The sequence below is a fragment of the Olea europaea genome, chromosome 20, assembly GCF_002742605.1.
Source record: "Olea europaea var. sylvestris chromosome 20, O_europaea_v1, whole genome shotgun sequence".
Classification (NCBI taxonomy): domain Eukaryota; kingdom Viridiplantae; phylum Streptophyta; class Magnoliopsida; order Lamiales; family Oleaceae; genus Olea; species Olea europaea.
In genome coordinates this window covers 7,971,489-7,978,727 of record NC_036256.1, presented here as the reverse complement: position 1 = coordinate 7,978,727, position 7,239 = coordinate 7,971,489, and positions in this window count along the sequence as shown.

Below are 7,239 nucleotides of genomic sequence, written 5' to 3'. Positions count from 1 at the left end.
CTTTAATCTAGATATTTTAGTTTAATATAAAATCATCCATTCAACATTTGATTTTCTAAATAAAGTGAAAAGCCAAAATCATTAGAGTACTCTGTAGGATTCAAATATCAATCCCTATGGGTTCGACTCTTTTTATTTCATCAATATACTACAAAGTTTGACACCGTACACTTGCAGTAAAATCATGTTACATAAAACGCGTGGCAGTAACATTACCATTAGGATGTATGATGGCATTATTAGACAATTGAAAAATGTTAGATATGTCACAAACCTGAATAGAAATATCATCTCATTAGGAATTCTCGAAAATGAGGGACAGTCTTTCAAGTTTGAAAATAAAACTTTAAAAGTCATGAAGGGATCTTTGGTAATCGGTAAAGGACCAAAAAGAAATGGATTGTACTATCTTATGGGAGAGATTGTTACTGTTCAACATGTTAAATTTTTTACCATAACTAAAAACAAATTTGAATTGTGGCACAAAAGAATGTGACATATAGGAAGTAAAGGTTTGAAGTATCTAAGTAACCAAAAATTACTTGGGAAAGATATGATTGAGCCCCTTGAATATTGTAAAACATGTGTGTTGAGCAAGTCACTTAGTGTGAGCTTTGAGGTTGGATCACTACAACCTCTAGGCCACTAGAATATGTCTATTCAAATTTATGGGGACTGAAAAGTCTCCATACCTTTGGAGGTAATAAGTACTTCCTTTCAATAGTTGATGACTAATTTAGAAAGAGGAATTGTAAGACACAGAACCATTAAGGACACACCTCAAATTAGATGTATATTAATCAATTCTGGATTAGCTAATGGTTTTTGGGTTGATGCTATGACTACAGCTGCTTATCTTATAAATCGATCTCTATGTAGTTTTGTTGGATTTAAAACTCCATAGGAAATTTGGACTAAAAAGCCCCCCAAATCTTTCTGACATTAGAGTGTTTGGATGCGTGGCATATGCACATCAAGCTGACGGAAAATTGGACCCTAGAGTACTAAGTGTGTTATGATTACGTAATCAGAAGGGATAAAGGGGTACTGGTTGTGGGTGCTGGGTGTACAAGGCATCAAGATCATTAATAGTAGAAATGTGGTATTTAATGAATCAAAAATGCCAAGTATAAAGAATAAATTTGATAATCCAAAAGGACATACTAAAGAATCTACTTCATGGAGCGAAGTGAAGCTAATAAGGCTAAACCTCACTCAACAAGAGAATATTGAAGCTGTTGTTCAACAACTTGATGAAAATATTGTTAAAATGGATAAAGGTGAAGTAGATCCACCTCAAGCTAAGGTCGAGATTGAAATAGAAATCCCAAATGTTCCCATTATTGAGACAAGTGCTCAAGCTTATCAATTAGATAGAGATAGGAAAATAAGGCAAGTCGATCCAAATTGATGATATGAAATAAATAACTTGACTGACTTTGCCCTTATCTCGGGTGAACCCTTAGAGTATTTAGAACTTTTATCTTTTGAAGAGGCCATGAATAGCTCTAAATTTGATAAATGGAAAGATGTAATGAAAGAATAAATGGCATCTCTACTTGAAAATAATACATGAAAATTAGTGGCCAAAAAATTATAGAGTTGCTCAATGCAAGCGGATTTTCAAATTGATGGATGAGATTGCATCATCTGACCCTTTGAGATATAAAACAAGGTTTATAGTTGGCTTTATTCAAAAGGAGAGTGTTGACTATAATGAGATTTTCTCCTCGTTGTCAAATACAAGACCATAAGATTGATGCTTGCAATAGTTGTTCAATTCAATTGAGAACTTGAGCAATTAGATGTCAAGAAATGCTTTTTACAGGGTGAGTTTGATAAGGAAATTTATATTAGTCAACCCCAAGGGTTTGAGGTGAGGGAAAAGGAAGATTATGTTTACAAGTTGGAAAAATCATTGTATGGGTTCAAACAAAGCCCAAGGCAATGGTACATTAGATTTGACATATATATGTTGAAGATTGGTTTCAAAAGAAGTGAATATGGTTACTGTTTATACTATAATAATGCTAGGGTTGGTAGGAAGGTATATTTACTTCTATACATTGATGACATGCTATTGGTCAGTTCTAGCAAAGCTAAAATTTTGAGACTTAAAAATCTTTTAAAGTTTGAATTTGATATAAAAGACTTAGGAAATGCAAAGAAAATTTTGGGAATAGTTATTAACAGAAATAGGCAAGAGAATATTTTAACTATAACAAAAAGTGCTTATTTGAACAAAGTTATAATCAAATTTGGCATGAAAGAAGCTAAACATGATAATGTATCTCTTGCATCTGATATGAATCTATCATCATCTCAATCACCTAAAACTGAATCCGAAATGAAAGAAATGAAGAATATACCATACGCTAATGCCATAGGATCAGTCATGTTTTCTATGATCACTATTTGGCCTGATTTGGTGTATACTATAAATTTTTTAAATATATTCATCTCTAATCTGGGAAAACCTCATTGGGTTGGGTTAAAATGGCTTCTATGATACATAGCCGGGACATTAAATATGGGATTGGTGTTTGAAAAGATATCCAAACAGCTCACTTTAAAGGGGTATATGGACTCGGATTTTGCCAATGATAAAGATCAAAGAAAGTTTACTAGCGCCTATTTCTTCACACTACGTGATATGGAAGTCACAATTTCGACCTATAGTCACATTATTCAGCCATTGAATATGTAATAGAAGAATCTAGTTGAAGGAAATTTTGGGAGAATTGAATTTTTTACAAGACCAACCCATTATTTTCACGGATAGTCAAAGTGTTTTGCTTTTATGTAAAAATCATGTTTATCATGATAGATCTAAGCACATTGAAGTAAAGTATCACTTCATACGAGAGAAAATTGCGTGTGGTGAGGTTATAATTCAAAACAAACGATGTAACCCATCTTATATGTTTAAATCTTGTTTATCTTTATTGCATATTGATACGAGTTAATCTTTTGCACGTACTGAGAGCAATGATGTAGGGTAAAATACTGTCACGTGCATGTAGCAACTAAAGAGAATTAAGGGATTGTGAAAACAAGGTGAAGATTGTAAAATGTATTTTCAAAAATCCCAAAGTGCGCCTTTGTATGTAAAAAAAGGTTTCTTTAAGGGTGCTATCGACTTGGCACTTACTCGTTGGCTGATTTCATTCACATGGATCCGTGTTTGTTGAAGAAAGATTTGGACCGTTGATCTAAATCACCGGTAGTGGTTTAGATCCATATTATTTTGACTCTTGGTTGGCCATTTGGATTGGTGGAAGGTTTTCATTTTCACTCACTTGGTTTACTCTCTTGGTCTCTGGCGATTTTGGAGTCTTTTCTTATTCTTCATCTCAGTAAATTAGACTGGTTGGTTAGCTTTTGTTGTACATTAGATCTTGGTTTTGTTTTGTGGCCTTTGGTCTACTGTAGATTCCGGCTGTAGTGTTGGTTGTATATATAGCACCTTAATAAGAAGTTTTTGGGGGGTTTTTTTTGGCTGGTGGAACTGTAAAGGGTGATACTAGTGTCTGGGTCTTGTGTCAATTAGGCATAGATTATTGTGAGATCCTTTAAGGGTTGATGATACTTCACTATTTTGTACCTGGTGGTTTTTGTTCATGTGAATATTTCGTGTATTGACTTTTTGTGATTATTCAAATTAAAGACGATGCAAATTTTCTCGACTTTGTGCTCCTATTTCGTAGTTGGAATGAATAAGGGCAGATAGTACTCGACATAATGGGTTGTACTTGTAAGAATGTTTAAGGGGTTTTTTGCCCTAACAGCACTTCTAAGTTTCTACTAGATGGGATTCGGTATGTAGGTGTCAAAATGGGTGGCTTGATCGAGGCTCAACCACGTGCTGTATCAGCCCTAAACCAAACCATCAAAATTAAATACGGTACGAGCTAGCCTGAACCGCTTTCAAAATATGTGGACCATACCATCCTGCGAACCTACGTATTTGCAGGCTAATCAGGCCACGTTAGGCCAACCAATAATTTTTTTTTTAAATTTATAATTAATAAACTTTAGGTGTTTTCGTTGATATATTTGCAAATCACATTATTTAAATGTTGGTAAAATATAATTAAGCCCTACATCTAGAATTTACTAGTAATAGTACAAGTTTTTTGGTAAATTGAGTTGAGTGTACCGGTCCTCAAAGGTTACTTTACAGAAAAATCTAACCCGATAAAACTGGCCCGGAGCGAGCTATGATAATTTCGATCCAAATTTTTACGACTTGTATTGCTCTGGACATGGACTGCCCTCCTATTTTGACATCATTATCATTGTCATGTCACATCTTAAAAATTTTGAGATAATAAAAAATTGGTCAGATTTGCCCTTTTTGGCGACACCAATTCAATGTCCAGATAACAATAGTATAGTATTCTCAATTTTTTAGTGTAGAAGTTGAAGGTAAATAATATAACGAGCACTAGCTAAGTACAAGATTGGTGGATCGTGATCACCAGCTTCTTTCCCACCCACAAAAATGTCTTGGCTAGTAGTGGATCAGATATATGCATATAGCAGCTTTTCTTTTAACTAAAGAAAGAATTCATCTGTTGATGCTACGGCAATTGATAAGAAAACCTAACTAAAATATTTCATTTACAAACTCTCAACTCCAATTTTTTATTTTTGAGGAGGATCAATGATCCAATCTTCTTCTGGACAAAAAGTTCAGCAGATTTAATGATGTAGCACAATAATACGGGATGGTAAGTAACACAGTCAAATTGTCAAAATACTGACAATCTAACTGATGCAATCCAAATATGAAATTTATTCGTTGTTTTGACAATTTCAGGATTTTAGTATTACAGGATAATTTTAGATTTTTTCCTTTGATCAAAGTTCTAATGGTAGTTTTTCAACTGATACCTTAAATTAGAGCTTTTATTATGGTATTTTCCCTATAGAATACAGTTCTATTTCTTTGTATAAATAAGACTGCTTGGGTCTTTTAAAGAATTTTAATTGAATGAAAATTGAGTGTTCTCAATTATGTGTTCAAATTCTTGACATTTTGAAGAATCAACAAGTTTTTATGCCTTTCTTGTATTCATGAGTGAATAAATAGAATCTAAAAGGCTGTTCTTGATTTCGTGTTTTCGCACTTTAGTTCACGCTACTCAACATCTATAACACAACATATTGAGAAACCTCACGTTTAATTGTATTTAGTGTCAAAAAACCAAGAACAATAAACCCTAGTTGTTATTCAATGAAATTCGAGAACTCTAAACATAATTATAATGAAATTGTGAACAAATCGTAAGCTTTCAATCAAGGACGGAGCCAGGAAATGATTTTGGGTTGGGCTAAAATTAATTTTTAAAAATAAATTCACGCTACAATAGATCGATTTTAGGAGATTACCCTCGTTACATTCATGACAAATATTATCAGACATTTAATGAAATATAAGTCTAGATTCTCACCATAAGATGTCTAAATAGACATTTGTATTTTTCTTGTGAAATACGAAATTGATGCTCACCTCAAAAAATATAAATTGATAAAAGCATGATAAACGTGGGCAAATGATATATATCTACCAATCAAAAAATAAAAAAATACATAAGAATTTTATCCTTGTTTGATTCAGCTTCTATAATTTACATATAATCTTATTATTTTTAAATAAATAAGTTCTTAAAAATATCTTTTATTATAATATTAAATATAAAGTAAGTTACTTATTTTGATAGTAACATCAATTTCATGGTAAAAACAAGTTTCATTCTTATGAGTATGAATAAAGAAAAATGCTTGAGATACATTGTGGTGTCCATTTTGGTGTCCAAAATGGACACGCGGCGCCTCGGTATTGGCCGAGACGCCTGTGGACCCAGGTGTGGCAGGCGCCTCGGCCAACGTTGAGGTGCCGGGTGTCCATTTTGGTGTCCAAAATGGACACCACAATGTACCCATAGCACTGACGATAAATAAATTATATATGAAAATATTTTTAAAACTAAACAAATTTAATCACTATAAGCTTAGCCAAAGATTTAGTGTCTCTTATTATTAAAATAAGTAAGTTATTTTAGCTTTAATCAGTACAATTTTATTTATTATAAAAGTTCATATATAATTATAAGTAAAATATGCATTAAATAAAAAAAAACTAATTTGGTAATAAAATTGTTTACATTTCATTAATATCATGAAAGAATATTTGGATAATTGGACTAGAATTTGGACACAATATGAAGTTGGGCTAAACATAGTTATTTGGGCCAATTACACTAAAAAATCACTTTTTTCTTACCATATGGGTTGGGGTAGGGCTGGATTACAGCCCAGCCCGTACTAGATCCGTCCCTACTTTCAACAATAATAAAATCACCAAATAACAAAACTATAATGTAAACATAAATTACATTGAAAAGGAAAACCAAGTGCTGCGTCCTAAGCACGACCAACTCGTTGCCAAGCCTTATTTCAAATGACTCTTGCCTTGTACATCATCCATTATAAGTGGGCAAAATTTATCAAGATCGTTGGATCGAATCAGAACCAGAATCAGAACTAGAACAAGACCGAAACCAACCAATTCGATTATGTTTTACCCAAGTTTTAATCGATTTGGATATTAAAATCAAGAACCGTCCAGTTATGGTGAGTTCTCAATTCTAATACCAAGAACCAAAATTCAAACTAAGTAGAAATTTTTATTTTTGTTTTAAATAGGGGCTTGTGTTGTGGACCAATCATATAACTTCTTCAAAATTTCACCTTAGCATGTCAAGTCATATTATAAATTCATTATTGTGTTATTTAAAAACATAGACAATGGATTATTTAAATTTCATAGATGTAATTTTGGATTAATAAAAATCTTATATTCTTTTCATCCATTCCATATTAGAATTTTTGGCCCCTCAAAGTATAAAATAATGAAATTAAGATTGTAACTTGTTTTCCAAGAAATTCAAGCGAATAGTTAATTAGTTGACTTAAATTATTGTATTTTGTTAAACTTGTAAAATGAAAATCATTAGCATCAACATAAATAGTTTTAATGAAGAGATTATAGAGAAGTTAGATACATGAACAAATATAGCTTAACAATTTTCACAATTAGACTTTCCATTTGTATCCATTAGTGAATTTAAGAATTTCATTTGAATGAATCAAATTGGATCAAAACAGGAATAGGAATCAAACGATTTGGTTCCGGGTTGAATTCCATACTTAAGGATGGAATCAATAGTTTTA